This window comes from Dendropsophus ebraccatus, chromosome 2 (genome assembly GCF_027789765.1).
Source record: "Dendropsophus ebraccatus isolate aDenEbr1 chromosome 2, aDenEbr1.pat, whole genome shotgun sequence".
In the NCBI taxonomy this organism is placed as follows: domain Eukaryota; kingdom Metazoa; phylum Chordata; class Amphibia; order Anura; family Hylidae; genus Dendropsophus; species Dendropsophus ebraccatus.
In genome coordinates this window covers 200362593-200388989 of record NC_091455.1, presented here as the reverse complement: position 1 = coordinate 200388989, position 26397 = coordinate 200362593, and the positions used below count along the sequence as shown (strand labels likewise).

At 49.1% G+C, this 26397-nt stretch overlaps 1 protein-coding gene across 1 annotated transcript in view; it reads right to left on the bottom strand.

The window, feature by feature from the left end:
• THNSL1 (threonine synthase like 1) overlaps nt 1-26397 on the bottom strand; it is a 101307-nt gene that overhangs the window by 54893 nt on the left and 20017 nt on the right. The window contains exon 2 of the mRNA XM_069959088.1: nt 26070-26180. The gene's annotated coding sequence lies outside the window, so the exon portion shown is untranslated. The remainder of the gene's footprint in view (nt 1-26069; nt 26181-26397) is intronic.

The following is a 26397-nucleotide window of genomic DNA, read 5'->3' as shown; positions in this document are numbered from 1 at the left end:
TCTAGTATCTGTCCCGGGTTACACGCCGAATGGTTACACCCTATGACTCACAATCGGCTGCAGTGTTTGCTATATTTGCACAGCAACATCTGGAAGTTTCTCCATCAGAAAATTATTGAAATTGGGGTTTCTCGTTTCAGGTTTATTCTGTAGCTACAAATTTCCAGTAGCCAAGGTAACGGATCCAAACATGTAGAAGTTTCCTCAAAGTTCACTTTCTGATTTGGCAAAACGGGTACAACGCGAAAGGTTGGAAATATGAGGTCACACCTTACATAACTTCAAGTGGGCTTTATTTGTCTTTTAAGGTGGACACGTCCGCATAGTTGCCAACATTTGGAATTTTTTTCCAGGGACACGTTAGTGTTGGTAGGTGTGGTCTTGGTGGGGTGTGGCCTATCATGGGTGTGGTTTCAAAATTTTCCAGTTAGAATTTACAGTCAGAACAACACAAAAGGAGCATTACACACATAATACATAACATACGTAACATAGTAACATAGTAAATAAGGTTGAAAGAAGACTAGAGTCCATCAGGTTCAACCTAGGGAAACCCTACTGTGTTGATCCAGGGAAGGCAAAAACCCCTATGAGGCAGACGACAATTGCCCCACCACAGGGAGAAAACTCCCCCCCGACTCCAATGGCAACCAGAATAATCCCTGGATCAACGTATCACCGGAAATCTAATGCCCATAACTTGTTACATTATATTGTTCAAGAAAAGCATCCAGGCCTCCCTTGAACTTATTTAATGAATCGGCCATGACAACATCATGTGGCAGAGAGTTCCACAGTCTTACCGCTCGTACAGTAAAGAACCCGCGTCGATGCTGATGATAATATCTTCCCCCAATATTAGGTCCCCAGTATATTACACACCCCAGTATTAGGTCCCCAGTATATTACACACCCCAATATTAGGTCCCCAGTATATTACACACCCCAGTATTAGGTTCCCAGTATGTTACACACCCCAGTATTAGGTCCCCAGTATATTACACACCCCACTCACAGCAGGCTGAGACTCAGAGATAGCATTCTACTGACTGTACATACTAGTAGTTTGTGCCCATATGATGCAGCTGCACCCCATATTAGCATACTACTACCCGCTTCATCCTACTGCTCCTCCATCATTATACTACTATACCCTTCATCCTCCTTCCCCTCCATCATATTACTATTACCTCTCTAATCCTCCTTCCCCCTCCATCATCATACTACTACCCCTTCATCCTCTTGCCCTTCCATCATCATAGTACTACCCCCTTCATCCTCCTGCCCCTCCATCATCATAGTACTACCCCTCTCATCCTCCTGCTCCTCCATCATCATACTACTTCCCCTTTCATCTTCCTCCTGTCCCTTTATCATCATACCAGTACCCCCTTCAGCATCCTTCTGTCCCTTCATCTGTATTTAAAACAAAAAAAGCTATACTTACCTCACCAGTATGGTTCCTCTAGTCCCCCAGTAACTCCTCTCCCTGCTCTGCATGAGTGACATAACTCGTGCTGGAAGGGGGCGGGGCTTCCCGGGACATCATTTTGCCAGGGCTGTCTCCTCAAAATCAGGACAGTCCCAGCAAAACCGGGACTGTTTGCAACTATGCGTCCGTTTTGCTGTTTAACGTTGCTGATGGTCCTTACATGGGTTGTCGTTAGAGATGAGCGGATTTCCCGAAGTTTGGGTTCGTATAAACCTGAACTATTGGCATCTGACTCCCGCTGTCTGCCGGCTCCGTGCAGCGGGTGGATACAGCCTAAGGAATGCCTAGAAAACTGGGATACAGCCTATGCCAATGGCAAGAACGGCGACTAAGCCTGCCTCGTCGCCATCACCGGCTGGCACCGGTTTTCCAGAATCCAGTCACGTCAGTACCCCAGTTAACTCCTGACGTTCCGATGCAGGTAGAACGAGCTCGCCTGACCCCTGTTGAGAGAGCTCGCCGACTGGAGCTGAATCTCTGTCTCTATTGCGGTGGCTCTGATCACTTCCGGCAGAGATGTCCACAACGTCCTCAGCGTCCGGGAAACGCTCGCACCTAGGTCCAGTAGGAGACGCCGCCCTAGGTGTGAATGCTACCTCTCCAAGGTTGTCTCTGCCAGTGTCCATCCAGACACCCTCAGGACAAACGCACCAGACTACTGCCTTCATCGACTCTGGGTCTGCAGGCAGTTTCATTGCAGCCACATTGGTCCAAAGATGGCGGCTACCCATGACCCAGCTAGCCCGGCCCCTGTCTATCTCCGCAGTCACGGGCGAGACTCTTACCGAAGCTGTGCTCTAGCAGACTGCACCTCTAGTCCTCCAGGTGGGCACCTTACATCAGGAGAAGATCTCCTTCTACGTCTTGCGTCATTCCTCTTCCAACATCCTGCTGGGCCTCCCTTGGCTGCAATTACATGCCCCTAAGCTGGACTGGAGAACCGGGGAGATTCTCAGTTGGGGTCTGGACTGTCCTAACCGGTGTCTGAAGCCTCCTCAGCCCAAGTGCTCTATGACGTCACCTGACTCTGTCAAGCCTCTACCCGGCCTACCGGCAGAATACCAAGACTTGGCTGGCGTCTTTTCTGCCAAAGAGGCGGACTCTCTACCCCCTCACCAGACATATGATTGTCCCATAGACCTCCTTCCCGATCGCCTAGTGCCAGTCGCCACATCTACTCTTCAGAGATTGCCTCCCCGAAAAACCTATGTGCGCCCTGCACTTCGAAGACGAATTTTGAAGTGGGGTCATTCCTCTGTGGTGGCCGGGCACCCAGGAGTTCAAAAGACCAGGCAACTGATCTCCCGCCACTACTGGTCGCCCAGCCTACTCCAAGACATCAAGGACTTTGTGGCTTCCTGTACCGTCTGTGCCAGGAACAAGTCCTCCCGTCTAAAACCTGCCGGCCTACTTCAGCCCTTGCCAGTTCCAGACTGTCCCTGGTGCCATATAGGCATGGACTTTGTCACAGACTTGCCTCCATCTGCGGGTAACACTGTCATTTGGGTTGTTACTGACCGCTTCTCCAAAATGTCCCACTTCGTGGCACTTCCAGGACTACCATCGGCTCCTCGCCTGGCCCAGTTTTTCTTTCAGCATATCTTCCGCCTACATGGTCTTCCTCTTCATATAGTGTCTGACAGAGGCTCACAATTCGTCTCCAGATTCTGGCGTGCTCTCTGCTCTCAACTCCAAGTGAAGCTGGACTTCTCATCAGCCTATCATCCCCAGACCAACGGGCAAGTGGAAAGGGTCAATCAAGTCCTTGGCAATTATATACGACACTTCGTCTCTGCTCGCCAGGACAACTGGTCCAGTCTGCTTCCATGGGCAGAGTTCTCCTACAACCATCTGGACTCGAGTTCCACAGGCAAGTTACCCTTCTATGTGGTCTATGGGCGTCACCCTCGTCCTCCTCTGCCTCTCTCTCCATCCTCCGAGGTCCTAGCTGTGGAGGAATTGTTGTCTGACCTGCAGTTGATCTGGGAACAGACTTGACAATCTTTGCTCAAGGCATCTGACCGCATGAAGGACCAGGCGGATAAGAGAAGGAGACCTTCCACAAATTTTCTCCCAGGTGACAAAGTCTGGCTCTCGGCCAAATATGTCCGACTCAAGATTCCCAGCTACAAGTTGGGTCCTCGATTCCTCTGTCCTTTCTCGGTGCTAAAACGCATCAACCCAGTCACCTACAAACTCCGTCTACCTCCTACTATGCGGATTCAGAACGCCTTCCATGTTTCCCTCTTAAAGCCAGTGGTCCTCAACCGATTCTCCAATAAGTCTTCGTTCACTGCTCCACAAGCCGTCTCTGACGACGTCTACATTGTTAAAGACATTCTGGCCATGAAAACTGTCAGAGGAAGACGGTTCTTCCTAGTGGACTGGAGGATTTGGTCCTGAGGAGAGGTCCTGGGAACCCGAGACTAACATCCTGGACCAAGATCTCATCAAGAGATTCCTGCAGGCAAGAAAGAGGGGGAGGCCAAAGGGGGGGGTACGGTCCCGTGCTCCGGGCCGCCGCCGCGAACTCTCTCCGCCCCATGCAGCCACCGGGGTCCATGTGCAGGGACCCGGCGCTGCTACCTGTTCGGCCCCGGGGGGGTGGGGGGCGCCTTAACTCGCCCCGCTCCTGTCTCCGTCTGTGCCGGCCGGCGCGCGCGTCCCCGCCTCCCAGGGCGCGCGCGCCGGCTGTCTCAGATTTAAAGGGCCAGTCCGCCCCTAATTTGAAGTTGCACCAATCACTCCCTATAAATTCCAGCATGCCCTGTCCCTCGTGTTGGAGCCTCTACATGCTTCCCATAGCGTTTGGCCCAGCTCCCTGTTGTTCCTGACCTCAGTCCTTGTTCCTAGTCCCTGTTCGCTGTCCCGGTCCCTAGTCCCTGTCCGCTGCTTAACCATTGTTCCTGAGCACTGCCTGCCACCTGCGGTTACGCCTACAGACCTCTGCCTGCACTATCATCTGCCTACTGCTCCTGCCACGCCTCGCCTGCTGTCACTAGCAACCAAGCCAGGGGTAGCGACCTGGGGGTCGCCTGCCGCAGCGAGTCCATCCCGCCTTGCGGCGGGCTCTGGTGAAAACCACCAGCCCCTTAGACTCCGCTCCCTGGTGCAGTTACTACCATCGCTAGTGACGGTTCAGTGGATCCACGACTCCAGGCGTTACAGTCGTCTTTGGCTTTTTTCTTCCTGGGATCTCTTGGCGATGACCCAGGATGGCACACTGTTGGAATGTCCAGAGATTGTAATTTAAAGCAGAAAGTGCTCAATTCTCCATCACAGGTACATTTAAGGACTCCGGAGAAAAATATTTGTTTTTAAAGGGGTATTCCGGTTAGCAAACAGTTAAAGAGGCAGTTCCACAAAATTCAAAAAAGAGCAGCGGGGTGGTGGTGGTGGGGTGCTGGAAAATAATAAAGTACCTGTCCTCGTGCCTCCGTTCTGTTGCTATGTTTTATCTGTACTGGGTCATTTCACTGTAACCAGATGCAAATTGTCTCCTTGAATTACCAAGCTGGGTAAATACAGCAGATCCTAATCCTCCTCGTCTCACTGCTTTTTGTGTCCCCTCCCCTTTAACCCCTCTGAACCGCGGCGGTCCCGGGTGCCGCTTGTAGCCCTGGACCGCAGGTATTAGCGGGCACGGCCCGATCGCCGTGCACGCTAATACAGTAATCGGATGCAGCTGTCAAAGTTTGCAGCGTCATCCCTGGTGTCTAGTGGGGAGATCGCTCCTCCAGGAAGTTGTCCCGGAAGAGCGATCTCCGTTTCTGAAGCCGGCCGGGGACCGCTCCAAGATGGCGCCGTCCCCGGCTCGGCACTCGTAAACGAGTGCCTATCTCATGGATCTCTGCAGCATATCTATGCTGCAGAGATCTCTATGAGAGATCAAAGCACTTATACTAGAAGTCCCCCAGGGGGGCTTCTAGTATAAGTGTAAAAGTAAAAAAAAAAGTGTCATTATTAATAAAAAGCCCCCTCCCCTAATAAAAGTCTGAATCACCCCCCTTTTCCCAGGTTATTAATAAAAGTAAATAAATAAATAAATAAACAAACATGTTTGGTATCGCCGCGTGCGTAATCGCCCGAACTATTAAGTAATCCCATTCCTGATCTCGTACAGTAAACTGTGTAAGCGTTAAAAAATTCCAAAGTGCAAAATCGCGCATTTTTGGTCGCATTAAATCCAAACAAATGTTAATAAAAAGCGATCAAAAAGTCGTGTATGTGCAATCAAGGTACCGATAGAAAGATCACATCATGGCGCAAAAAATGACACCTGACACAGCCCCATAGACCAAAGGATAAAAGCGCTATAAGCCTGGGAATGGAGCGATTTTAAGGAACGTATATTTGTAAACAATGGTTTTAATTTTTTACAGGCCATCAGATACAAGAAAAGTTATACATGTTACATATCGTTTTAATCGTAACGACTTGTGGAACATATATAACAAGTCAGTTTTACCCCAGGGCGAACGGTGTAAAAACACATATCCACTAAAAACACAAAATGTGTTTTTTTTTTTCAATTTCACCACACATTGAATTTTTTTTCTGGTTTCGCACTGTACTTTATGCAAAAATTCAGCCTGTCATTGCAAAGTACAATTAGTGACGCAAAAAATAAGGGCTTATGTGGGTTTCTAGGTGAAAAAATGCAAGTGCTATGGCCTTTTATGCACAAGGAGGAAAAAAGAAAAATCGCAAAAATCAAAATTGCCCCGGTCCTTAAAGGGTTAAGAAAGACGTCAGGTGAGCTTCATCTTCTCTATGGGTTGGGTTAGGTATTTTATGTGACCTCCATCTCCAGTAGCAATAAGAGACCAGGAACTGCCCAGAGCAGGAGCAAATCCCCAAAGAAGACCTCTCCTGCTCTGGACAGTTCCTGTTATGGACAGAGGAGGCAGCAGAGAGCACTGTGTCAGACTGGAAAGAATACATCACTTCCTGCAGGACGTACAGCAGCTGATAAGTAATAGAAAACTGGAGGTTTTTTTTATTAAATAGAAGTAATTTACAAATCTGAATAACTTTGACACCAGTTGACTTTTTCCCCCTTTGAATACAAGACCTGCCCTAGAATCCCAACATACATTGATGACATACAGCCAAAATGCAGTGTGGTCCCAGCCTAACCTGTGCTGCCTTATCCCCTATGGAAAATCTATAATATAGTCCTCAACTTTATTGGTCTGTTCTAGTTCGGGCCTTCTCATATTGGTCAAAGAAACATTTGGGCCTGGATGTGACCACAGTTTTGACCTCAATTTGCCTGTAGACGGCTATATGAAAGTGTAGTGTCCCACCGGCATTTGATACTGTGCCGCATGAAAGGTTGGTCTACAAAATGAGGATGCTGGGACTGGGGGAAAACGTATGCAAATGGGTAAGTAACTGGTTGTGTGATAGAAAACAGAGGGTGGTCATTGATGGAAAATATTCAGATTGGGTTTTAGTTACTAGTGGGGTACCTCAGGGGTCAGTGTTGGGTCCACTTCTTTTTAATATTTTTATTAATGATCTTGTAGAGGGGCTACAGAGTAGAATCTCCATTTTTGCAGATGATACTAAACTGGGTAAAGTAATCAGTACAGAGGAGGATAATATCATATTACAGAGGGATTTGGAGAAGCTAGAGGCTTGGGCGGAGAAATGGCAAATGAAGTTTAATGTGGATAAATGTAAGGTTATGCATTTGGGCCATAGAAATAATAAGTACAGTTATGTGCTAAATAATAAAACACTGGGTAAAACTACTTCCGAAAAGGACCTGGGTGTATTGGTGGACAGTAAACTCAACTTTAGTGATCAGTGCCAGGCAGCAGCTGCCAAGGCTAATAAAATAATGGGATGCATCAAAAGAGGTATAGATGCTAAAGATGAGAACATAGTTTTGCCTCTTTATAAATCACTGGTCAGACCACACATGGAATACTGTGTACAGCACCAGGCACCTGTATATAAGAAGCTGAACTGGAGCGGGTGCAGAGGAGGGCAACAAAGGTCATTAAGGGAATGGGTGGGTTACAGTACCAAGACAGGTTATCACGCTTGGGGTTATTTACGCTAGAAAAAAGACGTCTTAGGGGCGATCTGATTACAATGTACAAATATATGAATGGACAGTACAGAGGTCTTTGTAGTGGTCTTTTTACTCCTAGGTCTGTAACAATGACAAGGGGGCATCCTCTACGTCTAGAGGAAAGAAGATTTCATCGACGCGGGTTCTTTACTGTACGAGCGGTAAGACTGTGGAACTCTCTGCCACATGAGGTTGTCATGGCCGATTCATTAAATAAGTTCAAGGGAGGACTTGATACTTTTCTTGAACAATATAATATAACAAGTTATGGGCATTAGATTTCTGGTGATACGTTGATCCGGGGATTGTTCTGGTTGCCATTGGAGTCGGGGGGGGGGGGGGGGGGGGGGGGGGGGGGGAGGGGGGGAGTTTCTCCATGTGGTGGGGCGTTTGTCTTCTGCCCCATAGGGGTTTTTCGCCTTCCTGGATCGACACAGTAGGATTCTCCTAGGTTGAACCTGATGGACTCTTGTCTTCTTTCAACCTTGTTTACTATGTTACTATGTTACCACTGGTGTTTTCTCTTGTGCACCTGTCCTAAAAGTCTCACTCCAGTTACAATGATGGATGGACTAGTTAGTTTCCCCACTAGGTGTCGCTATTATTTATATGTACTTCTATACACAGCTGAAGGTAAAGGGTTAAATGTATTGTGTCTTGTGTTTCTATGCTGACCACTCACAGGTGGTCTTCTAGCTATCATATCCTCTTCTTTCACACACACTCATCCCCACAACTCAAAGGATAGTAAGCCAAAACCCCTGTAGGAGGAGATAAACTAGTGGAGGAAGTGAGTTTAGTTTTAATCAGATTTCTAGAGAGGACACACCAGAAGACAGTTCCTGCAGAAGTTAAGCCAGGGCCTTGCTGTGACCAGGACCTTAAGACAGATGCTTAAGGATATTTCCCTAGTGCTAAGCTACCATAGGGGAGAACAGCCACTTAGGATCACCCTAGCCCAAGCCAGGAACCTCTCTAAAAAGTGCAGGGCAGACCAAGAGGAGATGACCTCAGTAGGACAAAGCTAACAGAGAAAAAAGTTCTATGTATCCTAGTGCACAGTGCAGGGCAACTGGGAAGTCTCTGGAACCTGCTACACCCAGATAACCAATGACTGGGGCTCTGCATAATGTGTACTGTCTATTTGCAAAGTTAGGCTGGGTTCACACTACGTATATTTCAGTCAGTATTGTGGTCCTCATATTGCATTCAAAACCAGGAGTGGATTAAAAACACAGAAAGGCTCTGTTCACACAATGTTGTAATTGAGTGGATAGCCGCCATATAATGGCAAATATTTGCTGTTATTTTAAAACGGCTGTTATATTGAAATAATGGCCGTTATTTACTGTTATATGGCGGCCATCCACTCAATTTCAACATTGTGTGAACAGATCCTTTCTGTGTTTTTAATCCACTCCTGGTTTTGAATGCAATATGAGGACCACAATACTGACTGAAATATACGTAGTGTGAACCCAGCCTTATACAGTAAACTGTTCTAATTTTGTGTAAAACGCACAGGACTCGGCTTCCTCTGTCTGCACCTGCACCTATACTCACACCACTGCACACCTTAGGTTATTTCTCCCCTTTTCTGTGCGTTGCGGCACCGACATCCCAGGTGGGTCAGTTACTACTCCAGGCTGCCATGACAAGAGCCCAAGGGACCCACAACAAGCCCGGAGGTTACCAACCATTTTGGGCACCTGAAACCGGCCACAAAATAGGTATTAACTATAGGATGCGAATGCTTATATCATTTATCATCTCTCTGGTATCTGTAAAATATGTCAGAGACTGCAGTATACTGGGATGGGTAAGTATTATATACGAGGGACGAATCTAATATTAGCATAGGATAGGCTGTAAGTAGTGACTTCATGCTAAATATATTCCCTCCGATTAGCTGCTCATTTACTCCTCCCTGAAGACTGGAAAGTTATTTAAAACCTAATTACTTGGTCACTAGGAAAAACTGTGGCCTTGGGAGCCATAATAAACATATGATCGGAGACACCACATACAAATGACCGGAGACACCACATGTGCCGGCAGGAGGTCATCAAAATGGAAAATCGCATTTCTTTTCTGTGAGAAATAAATAGCAGAATTAAGGAGAAAAGGTCATTAGGGAGAAATATCATTAGTGGAGGATTAGGAACTGTATGCAAGAGAAGGGGTGTAAATGATATCATGTGACGGGCGTCAGGTCAGCTCATCAGTCCCGCAGTCAGGACAGAAATACGAATTTGTACACATATCCGAAATACAAACATTCTATGATATCACAACTCCCCATGTTCCGTGACATCACAATGCCCTGTAACATCACAACATTCCATGACATCACAGAACCACATGACATCACAACATTCCATGACAACATTCTATGACATCACAACATTCCATGACATGATAACATTCTATGACATCACAACATTCCATGACATTACAGAGCCACATGACATCACAACATTCCATGACATTACAGAGCCACATGACATCACATTTCATGAAACGACAACATTCCATGAAACCACAACATTCCATGACATCACAACATTCAGTGACATCACAGAACCACATGACATCACAACATTCCATGACATCACAACATTCCATGACATCACAGAACCCCATGACATCACAACATTCCATGACATCACAACATTCCATGGCATCACAACATTTCATGACATCAAAGAGTCACATGACATTGTAACATTCCATGACATCACAGAACCACATGACATCACAACATTCCATAACATCACAGAGCCACATGACATCACAACATTCCATGACATTATAACATTCCATGACATCACAGAACCACATGACATCACAACATTCCATGACATCACAACATTCCATGACATCACAGAGCCAAATGACATCACAACATTCCATAAAACCACAACATTAGATGACATCACAACATTCCATGACAACATTCAGTGACATCACAGAACCACATAACATCACAACATTCCATGACATCACAGAACCCCATGACATCACAACATTCCATGACATCATAACATTCCATGACATCATAACATTCCATGACATCACAGAACCACATGACATCAAGAGCCACATGACATCACAACATTCAATGACATCACAACATTCCATGACATCATAACATTCCATGACATCACAACATTTCATGACATCACAACATTCCATGACATCATAGAGCCACATGGCATTACAGCATTGCATGACATCACAGAGGAAACCTAGATAACACTACAAAAAGTCACAGTGTATCCCTAGTCTAAACTTAGACTAGACAGTCTACAGATGTGCCAGATAAACAGCCTGGGCCACTTTGATAATCTGGTGCATCTGACAAACTAACTTTGCACTCTCTAAGAATTAAACAATTTTAGGAAATTCCTTGCATTATCCCTGAAAAGGTCAATGACATTACCTGCTTAATTTTCTCCTTCCAGTTCTGGATATTACATAGCTCTGGCTGTAGAGAGGCAGTGTAGTCACCTACAGGCAATGGACACTATCATGCTGTATTGTCCCACTACATGTTTTTCTTTTCTTCTTCTTACACCTTGGTAAAAGTGTATCTTTCTAATGTCGCAGGTTAGGACAAGAGGCCGCTGTTCCTTACTCCAACCACTAGATGTCACACTCTCACAAGCACAGCTGCAGCTAACACTAGGTCTAGCAACACACACACTCACACTTCCTTCTTTATAGTAACAGCTTCCATTAGTTAGCAGTTAGTGTCTGGCTACCGGCCAGACAGGACATGTATATAGTTGTTCCTGCAGCTAGTCACCCAAACTTCATGGGTTTCTAGACAAGACTTCTAGGGAAAACTGGAGATAAGGGAGTCTTCACTCTTGCCCATGCCATTGATATTACAGCTAAAACAGAACAGTCGACCACCTTAGAAAAAAGGGAAGGACAACTCAAGACTGGACCTGCAGTAGAGCACAGTGCCAGCAAGCCGCTCTCTACTGACAAGCGCTCAGCTTTGTAGGAAGGATTCTACAAGCCAGCTCCACCCAGAGCAGAGACCTGGGACTCGTACTACCCCATTAGGACAGAAACCCGACACTGTGGGACAGAAGGCGGTTAGGTTAGATACCTGGGACTCATCCATATGTGAGTGGGAGGATTCTTCAAACACTTCTCAACACTTCACCACATCCCAGTAGAGTACATAGTACATTAGGCAAGGGCCCTCCTATCCGGTCCCTATCTCCTGGGTTGTTTCTTCTATCCACTCACCTATTCACCAGACTATTGTATTGATTACTTTTTGCACCAGTACCTGACCACTGTTTGTAACTGTTTGCACTAAGATACATTTTTTCCAAATAAAGTTTACAAGCTGTTTTAAGTGGGACTCTGTCATCGCTACCGCCGCACTTGCACCTACACCTCGCACCTCACCTTAGTTCTAACCAAGGTCCGGTTGCTGTGTGTCTGGGGGTGGGTGTAGTATGACAGCGGCCGTTCTGTGACCCGGCCGTGTCCCAGAAAGGCTGCTGTCTGTGAATTTCATCCCAGCCGGTACTGCAGTACCAGCCGGATGAACTTCATTTCTTTCCAATGGAATGTGCCTGCATTCCAATTAACCATGTAAAGTGCTGCTGGAGCCGCACTTTACATTGTCTGCTCTGTCAGTCTTGTCCGGCCGCTATTCAATGACTGACATGTCAGATTTTTGTGCGGCCGACTGGAATCACGGCTGGAGTTTATACAGGATTCTATAGACTTCAATTCACTAAATAACGACCATGGATGAAAAACTGCAACTACAGACATTGTTTAATGAATTTTTTACATTGTGTATTCTGGCATTCTGTTGACACCAAAAATATTTTTTGAAGCAGCTACTAGATGTGGCAATGATTGATCCAAGCAATCTATGGTGACATATATATCAGACCTCCTGGAATTTTTCCTTCTGAAATTCTAGTTATTATAATTCAAGCACCATAGAATGAATAACTAAGCATTTCCCATTTACGTCCGAGCACAAGACGAGATCTGTACTGTAACTGGAATGATGTTCCCCGCAGGGGAAAATCACCTAAAAATAAAAGTCCTTTACTTGACCTACTAAATGATTTTGTAATAAATTCTATCTCGCCTTTTACAGTAACATTCAGTTTTTTTGTTGGGTAGCCAACAGTATGACTACCATCAGTTTCCTGGAATCCCAAACTGCACATCTGCCTAGTTATACAACAATTTAGAGCAGCGGTGGGGAACCTGCAGGCCTCCAGCTATTGTAAAACTACAACTAACATCATGCCTGGACAGCCAAAGCTAAAGCATGATGGGAATTGTAGTTTTGCAACAGCTGGAGGGCTGCAGGTTCCCCACCGCTGATTTAGAGTTATCTCCAATCTGACCCATTGCAGTACAGTATAATATAGAGCTGACACCTGCCATCCTTGTCCATCCAGTTGCCATAATTACATTGAGTCCATCCCAAACCCCTCACTCACAATCCCTCCATTGTATATGAGTAGCTCCTTGTCTGCAGCCACTGCCACTTTTGGGGCGCAGTGTGACCCCATTTACGTACCTTACAATGCAATACAGTCATTGTTGGTTGTGGTTGTGCTATGTAGCCGCAACCTAAAACACCATAATATAAAAGTTCATTCTCGGCACTCACCATAATGCTTCATAATTTTTATTGTAGAAAAAAGTCCATAAAAAAAAATATACAACGGCAACAGGACGTTTCAGCGTCAAGCCGAAACGTCCTGTTGCCGTTGTATATTTTTTTAAGGGACTTTTTTCTGCAATAAAAATTATGAAGCATTATGGTGAGTGCCGAGAATGAACTTTTATAATATTGTTGGATTTTTTTCTTACTGCGAGCACCACCCTAGACACAGAAGTGCAGTCTAAAAGACTTTTTCCTAAAATACCATATGGCATAAACTAATATACAGATAGTCTTGTTTTACTATGTTGTTTTGCTGTCATATGCTGTTTTTGGCTTGCATTTTATATACTGGTTTTATATTATTTCTTTACTATTGTTTTAATTTTTCTCTCTTTTAGAGATAACAGTGTTAGGGGCTCTGCACCCCTAAGATCAGTTCTGATTGGGTCTGATATGTATTTTCATTGTTATATGCAACATAATTTAAGGGGATATCCGAAAGGTCCTACCTTTTCTGGTCTCCAGTGCTCTACTTCCTCCCTCTGCACGTCCATGCTGATAACTTCCACAGTTGGGGGTACTGTGGGCATTGTGTGCAGGCAAAACCGTGACTGCATGCAATGTCCAATAGCTGCCCAATGTCACCATGACATCAGTAACATCGGGCATCTATTGATCTATTGATCACTGCTCACAACATGCTTCCCTGTCCCCTTCTCATCTGCAGAAGAATAAGCACAGAAAGGCAGACTGAGGAAGTGAAGCGCTGGAGAGTAGAAGAGGTAGGACCTTTTCTTTCTCTCCAGATAACTCCTTTGAATGGGCATGGTCACAAGCGAAAACTTTAAAGCGTAACTGTTTTTTAAAAACATTAAATATCAACAGTTCAAGCGATTTTAAGAAACTCTGTAATAGGTTTTATAAACCAAAAGAGTTTCCTTCTGGACTGAAAAAGCAATCTCCCAGCCTCCCCCCTCACTGCAGAAGAAGCAGGATTTCTGTGTCCATTATGTGGCTATGGAGAGGGGAGGGGCTGTTAGGAGTGACTGAGCACGGAGCAGTCCTGCAGAGCACAACACCCTGCAATCTTCTCTCAGTAAGTTCATAGATAAGCACTGACCTTTCTGACCCCAGAATCCTGCGGTTTAGTTGCCCAGAGAGTCTACAAACAGCTGACCTTCTTGTCACCTCTTCCTGCCCCCTCATCTCCCTCGGCCCCTCCCCTCTCCATAAGCATAGAATGGAGAGAGCAGAGCCCGTCTTCACTGGCTTCTCTGTAATGAAGACGTGTTTGCCTGATAATGCACAGATAAGAAGTCAGGGGGGGAGGCTGGGAGATTGCTTCTTGAGTACAGAAGGAGGCTTTTTTGGCTGATAAAACCTATTACAGAGTTTCTTAAAATCGCTTATACTACTGATTTCTGCAATAAAAAAAATATGACAGTTACACTTTAAATATGTGATAGAGACATGAAGATTTTTTTATTGGTCGAGGTCAGTCTGCAACCTATAAGGAAACCAGGAAAGTCGGTACTTAGCATGTTCTCTCCCAGCTCTGTGTCAAATGACCAAGATAAACAGATCGCTGATCTCAGGGAGACCAGCCAAATCATAACACTGCCGGCTGCTAGTGAAAGTGCTCAATGCAGTGAAATCCTAGGTGCATTGCCCCCTGGGAAACATGAATATGCAAAAGAAGAGCCCGTGGAGCCTCACGAAGAGTCTCGAAACACAGGACTAGCCAGATATCCCTCCGGGAAGGACCCAGCCAAGGAGTGGCTCCTGTAAGGAAACCACCAAAACCACCATTTTAAGTGGCCCTATAAGTCAACGCAATGACAAGGGAAAAACCAGGCCCGGTAACCATCCACATAGAGCTGTTTCGGGGTGTTGCCCCTCCTCAGTGTGGAGCAGGATTCTGGCTAGGTGGGATTGGTGGTTTCCTTACAGGAGCCCCTCCTTGGCTGGGTCCTTCCTGGAGGGATAACTGGCTAGTCCTGTTTTCCAAGACTCTTCAGTGAGGCTCCACGGGTTCTTCTTTTGCATATTCATGTTTCCCAGGGGGCAATGCACCTAGGATTTCACTGCATTGAGCGCTTTTTCTAGCAGCTGGCAGTGTTATCATTTGGCTGTTCTCCCTGAGATCAGCGATCTGTTTCTCTTATGGCTCTACTAGGCATTGCTCCCACCTAGCCAAAATCCTGCTCCACACTGATGAGGGGCAACACCCCGAAACAGCTGTATGTGGATGGATACCTGGCCTTGGTTTTTCCCTTGTCATTACATTGACTTATAGGGCCACTTAATATGGTGGTTTTGGTGGTTTCCCTACAGGAGCCACCCCCTGGGTGGGTTCTTCCCGGAGAGATATCTGGCTAGTCCTGTGTTTCAAGACTCTTCAGTGAGGCTCCAAGGGCTGCATAATGTAAGTCTATGGGGCTACAGGTGATCGGTCAGGGTCTAAGCCCTCAGATCCTGACAAACAGAAACTTTTGACTTATTAAAAGTTTTTAATATAGACTGGTGCACTATAGGGAACACAATATATTGAGAAAGAAAAATATGGTAAAAAATCTTTATCAGCTCAAGGAATAAATACCAGGATACAAAAACAAAAAGTTTCATATACAAAGTCCAACCAATACAATGACTCCTGTGTCTGACCTTGATTGGAGTATACTGTAGGGACATGGAGCATGTGGTTTATCGACAGAGAAGCCTTGAACTGTCCAGCTGCAGATCGGTATAGGGGAGCCGGTGAATGTGCGGCCCTTTCCGCTTCGATGTGTTTAGTTAGACAATAGTTGGAGGACCACTCCCTTCATCTTCAGAATTACCAAGGGAGACGCAACCACCAACAATAACAGTTCAACAGGAACTCACTTTAATGTGTTTTCTGGCCTGTTGTGAAAAGTCACAGCCCACTACTTTCTGGATCCGATGGAAAATTAATCCAATAAAATGGAGCATCTGGCTTCTATCAAGAACTATTAAAAAACTGGAGCGCAGTTGATGTAAAGTGCATGTCACGGTCTGATGAGACTCCGTTCGTACAATGGGCCTATCTCTAACAATTAGGATGGGATGAGAAAGCTACTGTAAATGGAATCCAGAGGAGATATGGGAGGGAGATATAGGACGGGGCGAGGTTTTGGAGGTATAATAGTAGCATGAGACTGGGACTAGATGGATCTTAAAGGGGACAGAGGACAAGTATGAGATTGCGGGGGTTCCGACCTCTGCTTTGAATGGAGCTGCGGGTCAGCATCTGACCCACAGGTCTATTCATTCTCTATGGAGAAACGCCTTTAATCAGAGAACACCAATCAGAGTTTGCATTATTGTTCGTAGCAAAATATTTCATATTCTGACAATAACTGCAACTTTAGGAGACCAAAAGGAACAAGCAGTCAAAGCCATCAACCTCTTCTCTTGTACAATAGGAAATTATGTGGAAGAGCAATCAGCTGTTAAAGGGATCTGTCAGGAATCTGTCCTGCTCAAATCTCAAAGAGACATTGGGGATTCGTAGCATGCATGCCTCCTCCCTCCCCCATCCTTCCCTTCCTTGACTGATTCAAGTGCAGGGCTCACTTCAGGAAGTCAATTATCATGACATGGGGAAGCTGATCCCTCCATTACCCTTACCCCCTCCCCTCTTCCCACATACCACCCCCCTTCCCTCCTTCCCACAAGGAAGACAGAGACCTGGTTCTTTGGAAAGTTTTGGCCACAGCAGCCAAATTTTATTAACAAAACATACAAAACATAAAACATTATGCAACAATGACCTAGAACGGGAAGGAGGTCCTTGAGGCTAAAACTACAACCGGCCACCCATAACTGTGCCACAAAATATCAGGCTATTACCCCTCATTTCCGACCCCCAGCCGGTTCCCCCAGGCTCAGGAGCCCTACCACAAGTCCAAAGGCACTGGCCGATTGTCCACAAACCATTACTCCCCGGGACACCACCCAGTCAGGAGCCCAGCCTCCTCCAAGGCCCCCCGATAATCCTTAATAAAATGAGGGGGAATGGGGGTGCACCTCACCTCGTGTACCCCCCCTTATACTCCATTTTTCCAACCCCAAGGACCCCCTAACCCGCCAGCCGCTGCTATGACAAAATGACAACCCAACCCCCACCCCGAACTACCCAACTACGACCCGTACAATCCAGCTGTCCCCAACTAAGGGAGGGAGGGCGGGACTCTTCACTGCTGCTCCGCATGTGCTGACCAGAACCAGGAAGAGCCAGTAACATATATACCCTCCCCTGACTCCCATACCCCTCCCCTTAGCAACTCCCGCTCTTCCCAGCCAGTTCACAAATTAACCCTTCCCGTGCCAGCTCCCCTGTCATGCTGGCCTCCCTTAACTCCGTTGCGTCCGGCCTTTTCTTGACATGGGGAAGCTGATCCCTCCATTACCCTTACCCCCTCCCCTCTTCCCACATACCACCCCCCTTCCCTCCTTCCCACAAGGAAGACAGAGACCTGGTTCTTTGGAAAGTTTTGGCCACAGCAGCCAAATTTTATTAACAAACATACAAAACATAAAACATTATGCAACAATGACCTAGAACGGGAAGGAGGTCCTTGAGGCTAAAACTACAACCGGCCACCCATAACTGTGCCACAAAATATCAGGCTATTACCCCTCATTTCCGACCCCCAGCCGGTTCCCCCAGGCTCAGGAGCCCTACCACAAGTCCAAAGGCACTGGCCGATTGTCCACAAACCATTACTCCCCGGGACACCACCCAGTCAGGAGCCCAGCCTCCTCCAAGGCCCCCCGATAATCCTTAATAAAATGAGGGGGAATGGGGGTGCACCTCACCTCGTGTACCCCCCCTTATACTCCATTTTTCCAACCCCAAGGACCCCCTAACCCGCCACGCGAGCACTTGGGAAAACCTCACACGTGCGAGCTCCCCCACAAACACAGGGCTCTCTCCACACCTTCCTGAATGCCAAGTGCCCACAGATCTGTTCCCACCGCGTTCAGATGAACCCCGTCCCCCAGCCAATAGTTGCAAGAACAATCCTCCAAATCCCTATGCCGAACCAACACCCCCCCATTACGCGCAACAAACGCGCCTACTGCCCTGTTGACTTTCACCCGCGCCTTATTGAGCTTAACCACCGACCTGGCCACCTTCCAAGTCTTCCTGGGCACAATGTCCGACCAGACCACCCGAACCCCCGGAAAAATCCTCCAGAGGCGCAGGAGATGGTACCGGACATCCCTAATCAATTCACGGAATGGGCGGACCCCCAGATCATTACCTCCAATATGCAACACCAAGATATCCGGGGGCCTGTCCAGCCGTGCAAAACGGTGAAAATCTGGCAGTACTCTGTTCCACACCATACCCCCAACTCCAAGCCACCGCACAATCGCCGCCTCCCTGGACAGACCGAGCTGCCGCCCCTCCGGGCGAATGTCCGCCCGCTGTGCACCCCTCGCGACGTACGAATGACCCATGATCCAGACCAGAGCCGGGCCGCCACCTGCAACACACAAACAAAGCAGAGAGAAATAAACAGGCCCAAAGCTCGGAAAAACCACAAACACCAAAAGAAAAAACGACCCCAACCACAGATCAACACCCACCCCCGCCACTAAACTTGCACCACCTGGGGCCGAACATAAGATCTAAACCGACCGGACTCCCATCTCCCTATACGCCGCACCACCTCAGCACTCAAACCCCAACTCGCGGCCTCCGTTGCCGCCCCTATTCGGAAGGAATGAGGGGCAAACAACCTGCCATCCAACCCCAACTCTCCCAAGCACCTCCTAAAAACGGCCGTAAACTGGTAACGGGATAAGAACGACCCATCCCCATGCCGCAACACCGGCCCGCTCCCCCTACCCCCCAATGCAAACAACTCCTTAACACACTGCACCGGGCACATCCTCGACCCCCCCACTGACTGCAACACCACGTCGCGCCCCTTACCCCGCTGATCGGTTTTTGACCGCCGTATCCGAAAAACCACCCTGTCCTGTTCCAGCCAAACATCCTCCCTCATCAAACCACCAGCTTTCCTAACTGACGGGGACACAAGCTCCCCCACCCTTAATGCCCCAAAAAATGCCCAAGAGAAAGCCAAACGAAACAGAACCACTTCCGACTCCGAACTACACACCGAACCCAAACACTCACCAAGCCGTTCCAACAGAGCAAAAGACACCGGCCTCCGCCTATCAGGCTGTGACCTCCCCCTCCGAAAACCCCTCAGGGCCTGGCCCACTAGGAAATTCTTTGTGACGTCCCTGAGCCCCCTCGCCTTAAGGCCAAAGGCCAGAGCCGCCACAAAACGATTGACCTTAGCCACAGACCAGCCCGCCGCTGCCACAGTACCTAGCCACCCAAGCACAGCCAACACCCGATCCTCATCAGACTGCACACCACCCCATTCATGCTCCCATGCCACCCACTCCTCCCATGCCACCGAATACGCCCTCCAAGTGCTACCAGCCAGCGAACTCCTCACGAGTTCCCCCGCCGTCCTCAGACAAGCCGCCACAGATGCAAGGGGCATGGGATGCCATCTTCTGCCGCCTCCGGCACCAACTCCCGGAACCGCTCCCACTCCTGACGAGACAAAGAGTCAGCCACTGAATTCTTGACACCCGGTACGTGCACTGCCACCACCCACGCATTAAGAGACAAACAACAAAGGACCAGATGACGCAGCAAGCGCACCACCGGGGGCGAAGACGCCGACCCTGAGTTAACCGCCGAGACAACCGCCATATTGTCACAGTGGAAACGGACCTTCCTGTCCCGGAACTTCTCTCCCCAAATCTCCACCGCAACCACTATGGGGAAAAGTTCCAGGAGGGCAAGGTTCCGCACCAACCCCCCGTCGCTCCATGCGCTGGGCCACCTCTCCGCACACCACTGGCCCTGACAGTATGCCCCAAAGCCGACGCCCCCTGCAGCGTCCGTAAACAGTTCCCAATCAAAACTGTCCACCACCGGAGCTATGAACAGCGACCGACCGTTATACTTGTCCAAGAACGTCGCCCAAACCCCCAAGTCATCCCGCAGCTCCCTAGTCACCCTGATGAAATGATGAGGAGACCGCACCCCCGCCGTCGCCCCCGCCAGCCGTCGACAAAAAACCCTCCCCATGGGCATTATCCGGCAGGCAAAGTTCAACTTGCCAAGCAGGGACTGCAAGTCCCGCAAGGTTACCTTCCGCCAAGCCAGAGCTCGTTGTATGTCATCCTTCAGAGCCTCCAGCTTGTCGGCGGGCAACCGGCATTCCATCCGCACGGAATCAATGGTGATTCCCAAGAATTTAAGCACTGACGACGGGCCCTCCGTCTTGTCCCGAGCAAGCGGCACCCCAAAACGGCCCGCCACCCACTCCATGGTGCCCAGCAAGTTCCCACAAGTGAGAGACCCGGGGGGACCTATGAACAGGAAGTCATCCAAATAATGAATGACCGACCGCACACCAGCCATATCCCGAACCACCCACTCGAGGAAGGAGCTGAACGCCTCAAAATAAGCGCACGAAAGGGAGCAACCCATGGGAAGACACCTATCCACGAAGAAGGCGCCCTCCCAAAAGCAGCCCAGCAGTCGCATGCTTACCGGATGCACGGGGAGAAGACGAAAAGCCGACTCGATGTCGGTCTTCGCCATCAAAGCCCCTGGACCATACTCCCTCACCCACGCCACCGCCGAGTCGAACGAGGTGTAGACCACCGAACACAGTTCGGGATCAATCCCAGCGTTCACCGACCGCCCGCGCGGGTGAGAGAGATGGTGAATTAGCCGAAACTTGTTCGGCTCCTTCTTGGGGACTACACCCAAGGGAGACACTACCAAATCCTCCCACGGGGGAGAATCAAAGGGGCCACCCATCCTCCCCAAGGACACTTCCTTAGCCAATTTCTGGGACACCACGGAGGCGTATTGATAGGCCGACTTCAAGTTTCGCCGTGAAGCGGGGACCGTGTGAGAAGGGGAAGGAATGACAAAGCCGTCAGTAAAACCATCAGTGAGCAGAGCCGCCTTGGCCCTGTCCGGAAATCTGTCGAGGAAGGGGCGCATCACGTCCACCCTCACCGGAGTCACCCCCATGGCCAGCACCCCGCCCTTTACCTTTTCTGTAACACCGGGCGGAGCCATGGGAAGATCCGCCACACGCACCACAGACATGCCTAAACTTACAGGCCGACCCGTATTTGCACTGGCCGTCATTAAACTGCCAGCACAAACCGGCCTTCCCTCCCACGGACTGGGACGACTGCCCCTGCGAACCCCCGGTCCCCCCAAACTGCGAAGATTGGGCGGCAAAGCCGCCCCCCCCAGGAAAGGGCGGCCCCTGACGGGCCGGCCCCATGACCCGCAACCACAGACCAATATCCTTCTGGTCCCATCGTATACTTGGCCGCACCGCTTTCCGCTGACGAAACTGCTCGTCATAACGGAGCCAGGCCTGCCCCCCGTACAGGCCTGCCCCCCTCTTTCTTCAATTCAAACCGCTTTGTCTTGTCTAAATTAAATTTGTCCAACGGGAGAAGGGAGAAAATCTCCACGTATTCGTCCCGCCAGATTTTTTCCCTAACCTCCACCTTCAAGTGTGCCCCCAGAGGCCCCTCAAAACACACATAGACCTCCCCACGCGCTCTGTCATCCAACCGCACCCAATCCACCTCCCTCTCCTTGTCCGTCTGCACAGATACAGCCACACCCGCAGCGCCAGCCACCACTCCCCCCACACACGCCGGCGCAACCGCAGGGGCCTGAGGCGCACCCACCCACGCTGCAACCGGGACCGCCCCCCCCCCGCCGGCGCTTGCGCGCAACTGCTGACACTTAACTCAGGCGCAACCCCTGACCCCCCACCGCCCCCGGAGACCAGCCGCCGCAGGCCCGCCAGCAACTCCTGCAACTCTGCCCCTAAAGTAACCACAGGACCCCCCACCCCCTGCCCCCCTCCCAGCCTGCCAGCCACCCCAGACTCTCCCCCCCCAACAGACATCGGTACTGAACACTCACCAGGCTGCCCGGGTGCTGTGGGCCCGCCAGCCGGGATATCCGGATCCAATTGCCGCCGGGGATCACGCCGGTCCAGACTGGGCAGCAAGGAGTCCTCTCCCGCGCCGAAAGGGAAGGCCACCGAGGAGGAGACTGAGGCAGGGGCAGGTGGCCCCCCACCCGCAGGGAGGCCGCTGGAAGGCAGGACCACCAAGGACCGCAACGAAGCCTGGGGGCGGCCGCCGGCAGTGACGTCACACTCACCGCGCCCGGCCGCCGACTGCGACCGGCGCGCTCCGCTACCGGAAATTCCCCCGCTGGTGGCATTTCTGGCAGGCTCCCTGGCCCTCACGTCACCAGGAGAGCCCGCCGCATCCCCGGGAGACAGCTGGAGACAGGAGGAGGAGAGAGCACCCAGAGGAGGGGGTGGAGACCTCTCCTGCTCCGCAAGGCCCGGCCGCGCCCTCGGATTCCTCGCAGGCCGGGAGGCCCGACCCCGGGAGATGAGGTGAGTCCCCCGACCTGGAGGGTCCCCGGAGGGGCTTCTGCGTCGGCGCCGGGTCCTGGGAGGAGAATCGGGGCTGAGGCGGGCGGGAGGCCGAGTCCGCCGGGAGCTCCGCTGCCGAGGAGGGGGCGGAGATTCGGCCGGACCGGTCAGGCCTAGCGGGGAAGCATCCCAGGGGCTGGAGGAAGGTCCCGCAACAGCGGAGGCCCCCGAGGGGGGACCGGGGGCGGCAAGCGTTGGTGAACTCACCGCCCAGGGAGCAGCAGGAGGGGTCGCCATAATGGCCTGCAGCTGACTGTCCAGCCAGGCCCTGTCGTCCGCTCCGGCCACCGCTTCCTGCAATTGCCGCAGGATCTCATTCAGGGGGAGAGCCATCAGGTCAGCTCGCCAGAACAGCTTTCCACACAGACGGTCTGGTCAGCACACAGCACTGCACTCTTCACTGCTGCTCCGCATGTGCTGACCAGAACCAGGAAGAGCCAGTAACATATATACCCTCCCCTGACTCCCATACCCCTCCCCTTAGCAACTCCCGCTCTTCCCAGCCAGTTCACAAATTAACCCTTCCCGTGCCAGCTCCCCTGTCATGCTGGCCTCCCTTAACTCCGTTGCGTCCGGCCTTTTCTTGCTCAGACCTCAAGTGTCAAGGAGATATTGCTGAGCCGAAACATGCATGCCTTTTCCCTCCCCCAGCCCTCTCTGCTTGGTTTCCAACACTGAGCTCTGTACATTAACCAGTCAATACAGGAAGAGGTGGGGGAGAGAGGAGGCATGCATGCTACAGCTCAGTAATGCCTCCTTGACACTTGAGCTCTGAACATGATAATTGTCTTCCTGAGTTGAGCCCTGCACTTTAATCAGTCAAAGCAGAGAGGGGTGGGGAAGGGAGGAGGCATGCATGCTACAGCTCAGCAATGCCTCCATGATACTTAAGCTCTAAATGTGATAGAGAGTTGAGTTTCTTTAAGACAAGGGTGTATGAGGACCATATTGTCTGAATGAGCCACTTTTGAGAGCTGCAATAAAATATAAAGTAGTGATTGTATATATTTATTGGATGCCAACCTCCATTCTTTCAACATATAGGGATCCAACACTTGAGTGCACCAGTAAGCTTACCTGTTTCTGCTATGGCACCGCACAATGCTCATCTTTGTCACAGATAAGGATGCTCATATCCACATAGTTAGAGACCACATAGATCAGCGTAAGAGGCTTCATGTAGCTCCTGGACTATAGGTTTTGCACCCGTAGTAAGGTAGAATTTTCGCTACTTGCTTTACTTAAAACCTCAATTTTAGTTTTGTCAAAAGGCTCGCCATGAACATCTAACATTGCAACCTGGAGAAGATTCACCTATAATTTGGGTTGTGTCATACAGGGCATGAGATATACAACACCATAGATGGGTGCAAATGTTACTGCCTTGATATAGTTGGTCCTTAGGTTTGGGTCACTCCCGGTTCCACAGGTCCATTATCTTCCCAAAATCCTGTAATTGCCACCTAACTAATGAGAATTTTTTACAAGCCTGTATGGAAGCGAGGACAGAATGAATGGATAACAAGGCTTTACGTAAGGCTGCACAACCACACTGCACACAAACAGCTGGCCGCTTGGCTAATGAATGAACCAATCTGTGGAAACTGTTAACAGATAACTCAACAGATCTTTCCTTATTCATAAAAGTTCAGCCTGCAACTCATAAAATGTTCCATTGACTAGGCTGGAATGCAGACGTCAGCAGAGCCCTGATCTCCTGGCACCTGTATTGTGAACGTTTCATAGAGGAGAACTTCTTTTTTTCCACTGTCTCGTCAGCACAATGTGTGTATTGAAAACAACTGCACAGTTCCTGAATCTCTGTGCACACAATACCTGGCGAAGCCGAACAATGGAGGCATTTCTTATGGGACATCACAACCTTTTGCATTGCAACATATAAGCATTTTCAGTGTCTTTTGACATTCTGCAAAAAAGACCCGTATTCTTAATTTGGTTGAATTATTTATAGCTTCTTAATTCTGCCTGATCCTACCAAGATCCCAAACTATCACAAGCCCAATGCTACCAGGACCCCCAACTATCACATGTACAACCTTACCAGGACCCCCAACTATAACAAGCCCAAAGTTGCAAGGACCCCTACTAACATAAGTCCAATCCTACCAGGACCCCAACTATCACAAGCCCAATGCTACCAGGACCCCTAACTATTACAAGCCCAATGCTACCAGGACCCCCAACTATCACAAGCCCAATGCTACCAGGACCCCCAACTATCACAAACCTAATGCTACCAGGACCCCAAACTATCACAAGCCCAATGCTACCAGAACCCCCAACTATCACAAGCCCAATGCTACCACGACCCCAACTATCACAATCCCAATGCTACCAGGACCCCAAACTATCACAAACCCAATGCTACCAGGACCCACAAATATCACAAACCCAATGCTACCAGAACCCCCAAGTATTACAAACCCAATGCTACCAGGACCTACAAATATCAGAAACCCAATGCTAACAGGACCCACAAATATCACAAGCCCAATGCTACCCAGACCCCCAACTATCACAAGCCAAATGCTACCAGGACTCCAAACTATCACAAGTCCAAAGTTATTAGGATCCCCAATAGAGATGAGCGAACCTCGAGCATGCTCGAGTTGATCCAAACCCGAACTTTCGGCATTTGATTAGCGGTGGCTGCTGAAGTTGGATAAAGCCCTAAGGCTATGTGGAAAACATGGGTATAGTCATTGGCTGTATCCATGTTTTCCAGACAACCTTAGAGCTTTATCCAATTTCAGCAGCCCCAGCTAATCAAACACCGAACGTTCGGGTTCGGATCGACTCAAACCCGAACCCGGTTCGCTCATCTCTAATCCCCAACTATCACAAACCCAATGCTCTCAGGGCCCCCAACTGTCACAAGTCCAATGATACCAGAACCCCCAACTATCAGAGGCTCAATGCTAGCAGGACTCCAACTATCACAAACCCAATGCTCTCAGGGCCCCTAACTGTTACAAGCCCAGTGCTACCAGGACCCCTAACTATCACAAGCCTCATGCTATCAGGACCCACAACTCTCTATACCAGAGTTCCCAAAAAAGTCAAAAACTAACTTGCCCTTGGGCGACCATTGTAAGTTGCCAATGTTGTAGTTCAAGACCAAAATTAAGTTTATGGGTCGACTGTACCACTATACATCAAATGCATTATATTGATTACACCTTCTTGTCATAAGAGAAATGCAAATCTCAAACACGCTTCGCTCCATCTGAACCTGAGCAGGCAACATTTGATTACCGGTGGCTGCAGAAGATGGATGCAGTCCTAAGGCTGTCTGGAAAACATGGGCATCACAGAAAATACTTCGCTAGATTTTTCTCCTTTTGAGCTTATTACCCTGGGTTATATCTGAAATGAAGCAAATAGACAATAAACTTCCCCATAGAGGATAACATTTCAAAAACAGCCATTTGGCCCAGCGGTCCGCCCATGGGTTAGCTGCAGAGGAATTCATTCTGGCAAGACAGACATTGTAATTTCTACTTTTCCTCCGCACCTATATTCTATTCTTTTCTAACAAGGCAATGAACGTGTAATTTATTTATCGGACTACCTTTTATGGGTG